We start from the raw sequence: 11,968 nt of genomic DNA, 5'->3' as shown, positions 1-11,968 counted from the left end.
GATCATAAACAACACATAGATATAAATTGATAATCAACATAACATAGTATTCTCTATCCATCGGATCCCAACAAACACAACATATAGCATCACAGATAGATGATCTTGATCATGTTAGGCAGCTCACAAGACCCGACAATGAAGCACAATTAGGAGAAGACGACCATCTAGCTACTGCTATGGACCCATAGTCCAGGGGTGAACTACTCACTCATCACTCCGGAGGCGACCATGGCGGTGAAGAGTCCTCCGGGAGATGATTCCCCTCTCCGGCAGGGTGCCGGAGGCGATCTCCTGAATCCCCCGAGATGGGATTGGCGGCGGCAGCGTCTCTGGAAGGTTTTCCGTATCGTGGCTCTCGGTACTGGGGGTTTCGCGACGAAGGCTATAAGTAGGCGGAGGAGATAGATCAGGGGGCCACACGAGGGCCCCACATGCTAGGCCGGCGCGGCCAAGGGCTAGGCCGCGCCGCCCTAGTGTTTGGCCACCTCGTGGCCCCACTTTGTATCATCTTCGGTCTTCTGGAAGCTTCGTGTGAAAATAGGCCCCTGGGCGTTGATTTCGTCCAATTCCGAGAATATTTTCTTACTAGGATTTCTGAAACCAAAAACAGCAGAAACAAAGAATCGGCTCTTCGGCATCTCGTTAATAGGTTAGTGCCGGAAAATGCATAAATATGACATAAAGTATGCATAAAACATGTAGATATCATCAATAATGTGGCATGGAACATAAGAAATTATCGATACGTCAGAGACGTATCAGTGGGGTGTCCATATATTAGGAATGCAAACTTTAAGGAATGCTTATACAGCCCTACACAGTGAATTTGTGTTTATTATCAAACCAGAGAGTGGTTCAGAGTAGCATAGTGAAGTGATAATATCTATGTATTCAATTATGGTATCATTGTTGAGAGTGTCCACTAGTGAAAGTATGATCCCTAGGCCTTGTTTCCAAGCATTGAAACACCGTTTACAACCAGTTCAGCTACATGTTTGCTTGCTGCCATTTTTATTTCGAGTTGCAATCACTACTTACAATCATCCATATTACTTGTATTTCACTATCTCTTCGCCGAAATAGTGCACCTATACACCTGACAAGTGTATTGGGTGTGTTGGGGACACAAGATACTTCTTGTACCGTCATTGCAAGGTTGCTTGAGAGGGATGTTTTTGACCTCTAGCTCCCTGAGTTCGAAAAACCTTGGGTGATCCACTTAAGGGAAACTTGATGATGTTCTACAAACCTCCGTACTTGGAGGCCCAACACTGTCTACAAGAATAGAAGCGTGCCTAGACATCAGCTGCCTAATGATGGCTCAATTCGGGGGGTTCCTATTTTTATTTTTATTTAATTATTTAATTCGTTTAATTAAATAATCAACATATATTTGAGTTTCTGAACTATTCATTTACTCCAGAAATTATTTCGATTCCTTTTCGGAACAATTCTGTTGCTCTCTTCCTATTCTCGAACAATACCGAATAAATCCCAAAGTGTCGTACACCCTTAAGTGTATCACCCTATGGGTTCGGGAATGCGTAGACATGATCGAGATGACTCTCCGATCAATGACCACCAGGGGGTTATGGAAAACCATAATGGTCCCTGTGCAACCGTGAATTAATTTTATCGTTTGAACCTCAACGTCGAGTCCTATTCATTTTGTAACATGATACCTTTGTTTTTCCGAGACTTTGATCATCGGTACCCACTATACCTTTGTTCTATCTCATTATCGACAAACACAATTCAAATTATTATCATAATATCATATTATTTGTGACCTAGTCACATGCTTGCAAGCGGTGTTGATATGATATTACCGAGTGGGCCCATTGTCATATCTATCCATCACATGTGTACAAATTTCATTCTTGACTCATACTCCTCAACCTATCCCATTAGCATAAATGAGTACTACCTTTATGACTACCCTGTTACGATCTAGCGGTTGATGATATCAAAGCAAACGTAGGTAATAGTGATTAAATATATAGGATTAGGTTACAACATTTCATGATAGTATCGAACTTTGTGACTTGATCACATTACAATACTTTATGGGTGTGTGTCCGTCATGTTCACCAACATGACTCCATTATTAATGACTACATAGTCACATGATCAGGAAACCTTGATCATCTTATTAATCAATGGACTATATCAATAGGGACGGGTTTATTTTTACATACCACACACGCATTAATGTTTCCGCTTAATACAGTTATAGCATGGCATAAAACTTATTATGAACAAACACATATATGATAAAGGAAAACAAATTTATTTATTTGCCACTAGGGCACATATCCAACAATTTCGACCAACATGATTCCCACCAACCTGAAGGTCCTCTCTTTCCCCCTTTTTACGCAGTACTATATCCTAGATTCTCCCCCATGATTGATAACATATATCTTTAGTTGAAAATTCAACATTATTGCTAGCCTGAAAACCCAACTCTACCAACATGGAGATCATGTGTTGCTGGGCAAAAACCCTTGAACCAAAATCCTAAAAAAAATGAATAAACCCAACGAGCTGGCTATTATTTGAAGAGATCTATGAAGTGCCAAATAAAGTGAAGTTGAAAAGGTGATTCATAAGTTTGAATTATTGTTAAGGGGCAAAAAAACCCTGCAGCTCATCCAATACATGAAGCTTAGAAGCAAGTGTCTTTCCTATTTCCTTCCCACCTTAAAATTGTCAACTAAAGATACTAGCTACTTACTCATGTATGGATCTGCCATGAGTTTTTAAATTTTGAAATACTAGAAGGATACAACATTACTTGAGTATTTAGTTTGCAATGCAAGCATGCTGAATTATTTGTACACAAATGAAAGAATCAAAGGCCTCAAAAACCTTACACATGGTTCAATCAAAAGCGATGTGAGAACTTTGTTTGGTGCCACTATCAATTAATCTTGCCTAAATTAATAGTGTTGCCATATATTATCTTCCTTGCAACATGTATAAACATTGGAACACCTACATAATGAACCTTTGCTATCACTTTGCTACTCATTAAGAAAGCCATGTTGTGGATATTTGTTCTTATTAAACTGCCATGCATGCATAGAGCAAAGTTATTGTCAAAGTCTTTTATCGCTTCTGCAATGCGTTTGAGTTGTTTGAGGACAAACAATGAGCTAAGCTTGGGGGAGCTGGTACATCCCAAATGTATCCACTTTTTCAAGTACTTTTCTCATAGATTTTCTTCAGAATCTCACCATACTTGAATAAAATTGTTGAATCTGATGCTATTTTGAGCAAAAGTCTTCTTTCTGTATCTTTTCGCATGAAATAAAATCGGGAAAAACTACAACGCAAGTTTTTCACTATGATAAGTACATTGGGCTTTGGAACATCATGAGAAGAGCCACGAGGCTCAAAAGAGAACAGGTGGCGCGACCAAAGGTGGGGCCCACGCCACCCATGCCCGTTCAGACCTCGGACTCGTCTCATCGCCTCCTTTTGCGTACCCCTTTATATACCCCAAAAACCTATCCTCCCAGGAGTACATAGCTTTTAAAATAGAGCGCCGCCACCACCACGATCTTTGTTTCAGGGGTCAGATGGGTCCTGCTGTCCATGCCGGAGAGGGGGATTTCGATGCCATCTTCACCACCATCGCCATCAACACCGTCTGCATCAACCATGTGCTCACTCTCCATCGCCATGAGTGAGTAGTTCTTTATAGGCATGTGAGGTGGAATGGGATTGGGTGAGATTTATCATTGATACCTGACACGCGTACAGCACGCGACCGTTGGGAACCCCAAGTGGAAGGTGTGATGCGTACAGCAGTAAGTTTCCCTCAGTTAGAAACCAAGGTTTATCGAACCGGTAGGAGTCAAGAAGCACGTTGAAGGTTGATGGCGGCGAGATGTAGTGCGGCGCAACACCAGGGATTCCGGCGCCAACGTGGAACCTGCATAACACAACCAAAGTACTTTGCCCCAACGAAACAGCGAGGTTGTCAATCTCACCGGCTTGCTGTAACAAAGGATTAGATGTATAGTGTGGATGATGATTGTTTGCAGAAAACAGTAGAACAATTGCAATAGATTGTATTTCAGATGTAAAGAATGGACCGGGGTCCACAGTTCACTAGAGGTGTCTCTCCCATAAGATAAATAGCATGTTGGGTGAACAAATTACAGTTGGGCAATTGACAAATAGAGAGGGCATGACCATGCACATACATGATATGATGAGTATAGTGAGATTTAATTGGGCATTACGACAAAGTACATAGACCGCTATCCAGCATGCATCTATGCCTAAAAAGTCCACCTTCAGGTTATCATCCGAACCCCTTCCAGTATTAAGTTGCAAACAACAGACAATTGCATTAAGTATGGTGCGTAATGTAATCAATAACTACATCCTCGGACATAGCATCAATGTTTTATCCCTAGTGGCAACAGCACATCCATAACCTTAGAGGTTTCTGTCACTCCCCCAGATTCACGGAGACATGAACCCACTATCGAGCATAAATACTCCCTCTTGGAGTTACTAGCAAAAACTTGGCCAGAGCCTCTACTAATAACGGAGAGCATGCAAGATCATAAACAACACATAGATATAAATTGATAATCAACATAACATAGTATTCTCTATCCATCGGATCCCAACAAACACAACATATAGCATTACAGATAGATGATCTTGATCATGTTAGGCAGCTCACAAGATCCGACAATGAAGCACAATGAGGAGAAGACAACCATCTAGCTACTGCTATGGACCCATAGTCCAGGGGTGAACTACTCACTCATCACTCCGGAGGCGACCATGGCGGTGTAGAGTCCTCCGGGAGATGAATCCCCTCTCCGGCAGGGTGCCGGAGGCAATCTCCTGAATCCCCCGAGATGGGATTGGCGGCGGCGGCGTCTCTGGAAGGTTTTCCGTATCGTGGCTCTCGGTACTGGGGGTTTCGCGACGAAGGCTATTTGTAGGCGGAAGGGCAGAGTCGGGAGAGTCACGAGGGGCCCACACAGTAGGTCGGCGCGGCCAGGGCTTGGGCCGCGCCGCCCTAGTGTGGCGCCACCTCGTGGCCCCACTTCGTCTTCTCTCCGGTCTTCTGGAAGCTTCGTGTGAAAATAGGCCCCTGGGCGTTGATTTCGTCCAATTCCGAGAATATTTCCTTACTAGGATTTCTGAAACCAAAAACAGCAGAAACAAAGAATCGCTCTTCGGCATCTCGTTAATAGGTTAGTGCCGGAAAACGCATAAATATGATATAAAGTATGCATAAAACATGTAGATATCATCAATAATGTGGCATGGAACATAAGAAATTATCGATACGTCGGAGACGTATCAGCATCCCCAAGCTTAGTTTCTGCTCGTCCTGAGCAGGTAAACGATAACAAAGATAATTTCTGGAGTGACATGCCATCATAATCTTGATCATACTATTGTAAGCATATGTAATGAATGCAGCGATCAAAACAATGTAAATGACATGAGTAAACAAATGAATCATATAGCAAAGACTTTTCATGAATAGTACTTCAAGACAAGCATCAATAAGTCTTGCATAAGAACTCATAAAGCAATAAATTCATAGTAGAGGTATTGAAGCAACATAAAGGAAGATTATGTTTCAGCGGTTGCTTTCAACTTGTAACATGTATATCTCATGGATAGTTGTCAATGCAAAGTAATATAACAAGTGCAATATGCAAATATGTAGGAATCAATGCACAGTTCACACAAGTGTTTGCTTCTTGAGGTGGAGAGAGATAGGTGAACTGACTCAACATAAAAGTAAAAGAAAGGTCCTTCAAAGAGGAAAGCATCGATTGCTATATTTGTGCTAGAGCTTTGATTTTGAAAACAAGAAACAATTTTGTCAACGGTAGTAATAAAGCATATGTGTTATGTAAATTATATCTTACAAGTTGCAAGCCTCATGCATAGTATACTAATAGTGCCCGCACCTTGTCCTAATTAGGTCGGATTACCGGTATTATCATCGCAATGCACATGTTTCAACCAAGTGTCACAAAGGGGTACCTCTATGCCGCCTGTACAAAGGTCTAAGGAGAAAGCTCGCATTGGATTTCTCGCTATTGATTATTCTCAACTTAGACATCCATACCGGGACAACATAGACAACAGATAATGGACTCCTCTTTTATGCATAAGCATGTTTAATGTTCTCATATGAGATGGAGGATATATGTCCAAAACTGAAACTTCCACCATGAATCATGGCTTTAGTTAGCGGCCCAATGTTCTTCTCTAACAATATGCATGCTCTAACCATTAAATGAGTGGTAAATCTCCCTTACTTCAGACAAGACGGACATGCATAGCAACTCACATGATATTCAACAAAGAGTAGTTGATGGCGTCCCCAGGAACATGGTTACCGCTCAACAAGCAACTTAATAAGAGATAAAATGCATAAGTACATATTCAATACCATAATAGTTTTTAGGCTATTTGTCCCATGAGCTATATATTGCAAAGATAAAGGATAGAAATTTTAAAGGTAGCACTCAAGCAATTTACTTTGGAATGGCGGATAAATACCATGTAGTAGATAGGTATGGTGGACACAAATGGCATAGTGGTTGGCTCAAGGATTTGGATGCATGAGAAGTATTCCCTCTCGATACAAGGTTTAGGCTAGCAAGGTTATTTGAAACAAACACAAGGATGAAGCGGTGCAGCAAAACTCACATAAAAGACATATTGTAAACATTATAAGACTCTACACCGTCTTCCTTGTTGTTCAAACTCAATACTAGAAATTATCTAGACCTTAGAGAGACCAATTATGCAAACCAAATTTTAGCATGCTCTATGTATTTCTTCATTAATAGGTGCAAAGTATATGATGCAAGAGCTTAAACATGAACACAACAATTGCCAAGTATCACATTATCCAAGACATTATAGCAATTACTACATGTATCATTTTCCAATTCCAACCATATAACAATTTAACGAAGAAGAAACTTCGCCATGAATACTATGAGTAAAGCCTAAGGACATATTTGTCCATATGCAACAGCGGAGCGTGTCTCTCTCCCACACAATGAATGCTAGGATCCATTTTATTCAAACAAAACAAAAAACAAAAACAAACCGACGCTCCAAGCAAAGTACATAAGATGTGATGGAATAAAAATATAGTTTCAGGGGAGGAACCTGATAATGTTGTCGATGAAGAAGGGGATGCCTTGGGCATCCCCAAGCTTAGACGCTTGAGTCTTCTTGATATATGCAGGGGTGAACCACCGGGGCATCCCCAAGCTTAGAGCTTTCACTCTCCTTGATCATGTTGTATCATCTCCCTCTCTTGATCCTTGAAAACTTCCTCCACACCAAACTCAAAACAACTCATTAGAGGGTTAGTGCACAATCAAAATTTACATGTTCAGAGGTGACATAATCATTTTTAACACTTCTGGACATTGCACAAAGCTACTGAAAGTCAATGGAATCGAAAAATCCATCAAGCATATCAAAACAGGCAATGCGAAATAAAAGGCAGAATCTGTCAAAACAGAATAGTTCGTAAAGACGAATTTTATTGAGGCACCAGACTTGCTCAAATGAAAATTCTCAAATTTAATGAAAGTTGCGTACATATCTGAGGATCACTCACGTAAATTGGCATAATTTTCTGAGTTACCTACAGAGAATTAGGCCCAGATTCGTGACAGCAAAGAAATCTGTTTCTGCGCAGTAATCCAAATCTAGTATGAACCTTACTATCAAAGACTTTACTTGGCACAACAATGCACAAAACTAAGATAAGGAGAGGTTGCTACAGTAGTAACAACTTCCAAGACACAACAAAACAGTAGCAAAATAAAAACATGGGTTATCTCCCAAGAAGTGCTTTCTTTATAGCCATTAAGATGGGCTCAGCAATTTTAATGATGCACTCGCGAGAAATAGTAGTTGAAGCATAAGAGAGCATCAAAAAGCAAATTCAAAACAAATTTAAGCCTAACCCACTTCCTATGAAAAGTAATCTTGTAAATAAACAAATTCATGAAGAACAAAGTGACAAGCATAGGAAGATAAAACACGAGTAACTTCAAGATTCTCAACATAAAGAGGGAAAACTTAATATTATTAAGATGCATATAACCACGTTTCCCTCTCTCATAATAACTTTCAGTAGTATCATGAGCAAACTCAACAATATAATTATCACATAAAGCATTCTTATCATGAGTTTCATGCATAAAATTATTACTCTCCACATAAGCATAGTCATTACTATTAATTATAGTGGGAGCAAATTCAACAAAGTAGCTATCATTTTTATTCTCATCAAATATAGGAGGCATAGTATAATCATAATAAACTTTATCCTCCATAGTAGGTGACACCAAAATACCACTGTCATCATAAATGGGAGGCAAAGTATCATCAAAGTAAATTTTCTCCTCCATGCTTGGGGGACTAAAGATATCATGCTCATCAAAACCAGCTTCCCCAAGCTTAAATTCTTCCATAGCATTAGCAATAATAGTGTTCAAAGCATTCATACTAATAACATTGCCATTAGCACGCATATAAAGTTCCATAGGTTTTTTAATTTTCTCTTCAAACACCTCATGTCCTAACTCAAGATAAATACTATAAAGATCTCTAATATTTTTTTTGTTTTCCATTAAGCCTAACTAGTGAAATAAAAACATGCATGGAATTAAGTAAAGTAAAACAAGTAACTAATTTTTTTTTGTGTTTTTAATATGGAGATTGCAAACAAGACAGCAAATAAAGTAAAGCTAGCAACTAATTTTTTTGTGTTTTGATTTAGTGCAGCAAACAAAGTACTAAATAAAATAAAGCAAGACAAAAACAAAGTAAAGAGATTGGAGGTGGAGACTTCCCTTGCAGCGTGTCTTGATCTCCCCGGCAACGACGCCAGAAATTTAGCTTGACACGCGTACAGCACGCGACCGTTGGGAACCCCAAGTGGAAGGTGTGATGCGTACAGCAGTAAGTTTCCCTCAGTTAGAAACCTAGGTTTATCAAACCAGTAGGAGTCAAGAAGCACGTTGAAGGTTGATGGCGGCGAGATGTAGTGCGGCGCAACACCAGGGATTCCGGCGCCAACGTGGAACCTGCACAACACAACCAAAGTACTTTGCCCCAACGAAACAGCGAGGTTGTCAATCTCACCGGCTTGCTGTAACAAAGGATTAGATGTATAGTGTGGATGATGATTGTTTGCCGAAAACAGTAGAACAATTGCAGTAGATTGTATTTCAGATGTAAAGAATGGACCGGGGTCCACAGTTCACTAGAGGTGTCTCTCCCATAAGATAAATAGCATGTTGGGTAAACAAATTACAGTTGGGCAATTGACAAATAGAGAGGGCATGACCATGCACATACATGATATGATGAGTATAGTGAGATTTAATTGGGCATTACGACAAAGTACATAGACCGCTATCTAGCATGCATCTATGCCTAAAAAGTCCACCTTCAGGTTATCATCCGAACCCCTTCCAGTATTAAGTTGCAAACAACAGACAATTGCATTAAGTATGGTGCGTAATGTAATCAATAACTACATCCTCGGACATAGCATCAATGTTTTATCCCTAGTGGCAACAGCATATCCATAACCTTAGAGGTTTCTGTCACTCCCCCAGATTCACGGAGACATGAACCCACTATCGAGCATAAATACTCCCTCTTCGAGTTACTAGCAAAAACTTGGCCAGAGCCTCTACTAATAACGGAGAGCATGCAAGATCATAAACAACACATAGATATAAATTGATAATCAACATAACATAGTATTCTCTATCCATCGAATCCCAACAAACACAACATATAGCATTACAGATAGATGATCTTGATCATGTTAGGCAGCTCACAAGATCCGACAATGAAGCACAATGAGGAGAAGACAACCATCTAGCTACTGCTATGGACCCATAGTCCAGGGGTGAACTACTCACTCATCACTCCGGAGGCGACCATGGTGGTGTAGAGTCCTCCGGGAGATGAATCCCCTCTCCGGCAGGGTGCCGGAGGCGATCTCTTGAATCCCCCGAGATGGGATTGGCGGCAGCGGCGTCTCTGGAAGGTTTTCCGTATCGTGGCTCTCGGTACTGGGGATTTCGCGATGAAGGCTATTTGTAGGCGGAAGGGCAGAGTCGGGAGAGTCACGAGGGGCCCACACAGTAGGTCGGCGCGGCCAGGGCTTGGGCCGCGCCGCCCTAGTGTGGCGCCGCCTCGTGGCCCCACTTCGTCTTCTCTCCGGTCTTCTGGAAGCTTCGTGTGAAAATAGGCCCCTGGGCGTTGATTTCGTCCAATTCCGAGAATATTTCCTTACTAGGATTTCTGAAACCAAAAACAGCAGAAACAAAGAATCGGCTCTTCGGCATCTCGTTAATAGGTTAGTGCCGGAAAATGCATAAATATGATATAAAGTATGCATAAAACATGTAGATAACATCAATAATGTGGCATGGAACATAAGAAATTATCGATACGTCGGAGACGTATCAATACCTCCGATCCGGATTATGGATTGTAGTTTGGTAAACTTTTTACCTAGAAGACCTAGGTTTAATCGAACCTTGGGAAGCACTGCTAAATGGTTTATGAAGGAAACGTCTACAAGATTTTGCTAGTGTATTTTATCTTCAGTTTACCGGACCTATCTAGTTTACTTTTAAGGGGGTTGTGTTCAATGATGGAAATAGGCCAAGGTTAAGGTTTCACCTGCAGCTATGCATACATATATAAATAAAGCTCGTATGTGTAACAAGTAAAATAGAGATAAGGGATATGTGGGTAGAACATCCGTAAATACCCTTGTCCCTAAAAGCCAGAGGTGACAAGAGCCTAATGGTCCAACCATTGTCCTCACAGCCGCAAGCAACAACAGTTTTTAAGTAAATATAGACCAAATCCTTAAGCTAGATGATTGTGATATGATCCCGAATGAATCACTAAACATGTACCGGTACTTTCCCCTTTCTGTCACTGAGGTTTCGTGATAGCACGCGCTATCCACTCATCCACATCTTCCCTTGATCCTCTCGAATGATATGGTACCTGCAGATCATCAAAGACGAGGCAAAGAGACAAGGATACAAGATTGCAAAACTCCAATTCAATCCTTACACATAACATAAGATTAGATGCATATAACTGCTGCGAGGATTCACCCCAACCCGCAGCCCGTGAGGACTACTCATGAATAATATCAAGATCAAATACAAAGATATAAATCATTGTGCAAAATACTTAGATTGAAATCACAATATTCTTACAATAATCGCCAATTCTCAAGGAGATCTCTATTACAATGGTGATGGCTATGGCTATGGAGGAGATGGAGGATGGAATGGATGAACTATGGGGATGGATCTCCTTCGGTGTGTTGCACATGGATCTGGTGGATGGCGGCTCTGTTTGGCGATGAATGGCTCTCTTTTCAGCATCGGTCCCTTCATGACTTTTATAGTGTTTGACCTCGGGAACACAACCGTGGGTGGTACGGGCGGACAGTATGGGCAGGGCTTGGCCGTACCGATGCCCATTAAAGCCTCTGGAACTGCCTTTCCGAGCGTAGTCAACTTTGCCATGCTCCTGACGCGATTTTCTTCAGTAATTGCAGGTCTATTTGCCATTATGATGTGATATCCTGCACAACTTTCAAAAATAGAAGAGATTGCACATGTTTGCATTGATTAGGTATTAGTGGCAAGTTGAGAGGTAAATTTAGTCAATTTCTTGACTTAGCTAGGGGTTTAAATGCGAGAAAATGTGGCATATTTCACAGCCATCAATCATGAAATCATGCATATGTATCGAGATTTGAGGTGTTTATCTTGAGGATATTCTTATGTGGTGTTGATACACCTTTTCTAGGCTTAATGCTTGTTTCTAGGGCTCGAGTGACATGATTTCAGAACTGAACTTTTATTGCCCCATCATATATATGAGT

The sequence above is a fragment of the Lolium perenne genome, chromosome 1 (genome assembly GCF_019359855.2).
Source record: "Lolium perenne isolate Kyuss_39 chromosome 1, Kyuss_2.0, whole genome shotgun sequence".
NCBI classification, from domain to species: domain Eukaryota; kingdom Viridiplantae; phylum Streptophyta; class Magnoliopsida; order Poales; family Poaceae; genus Lolium; species Lolium perenne.
This window is presented reverse-complemented; position numbering follows the sequence as displayed.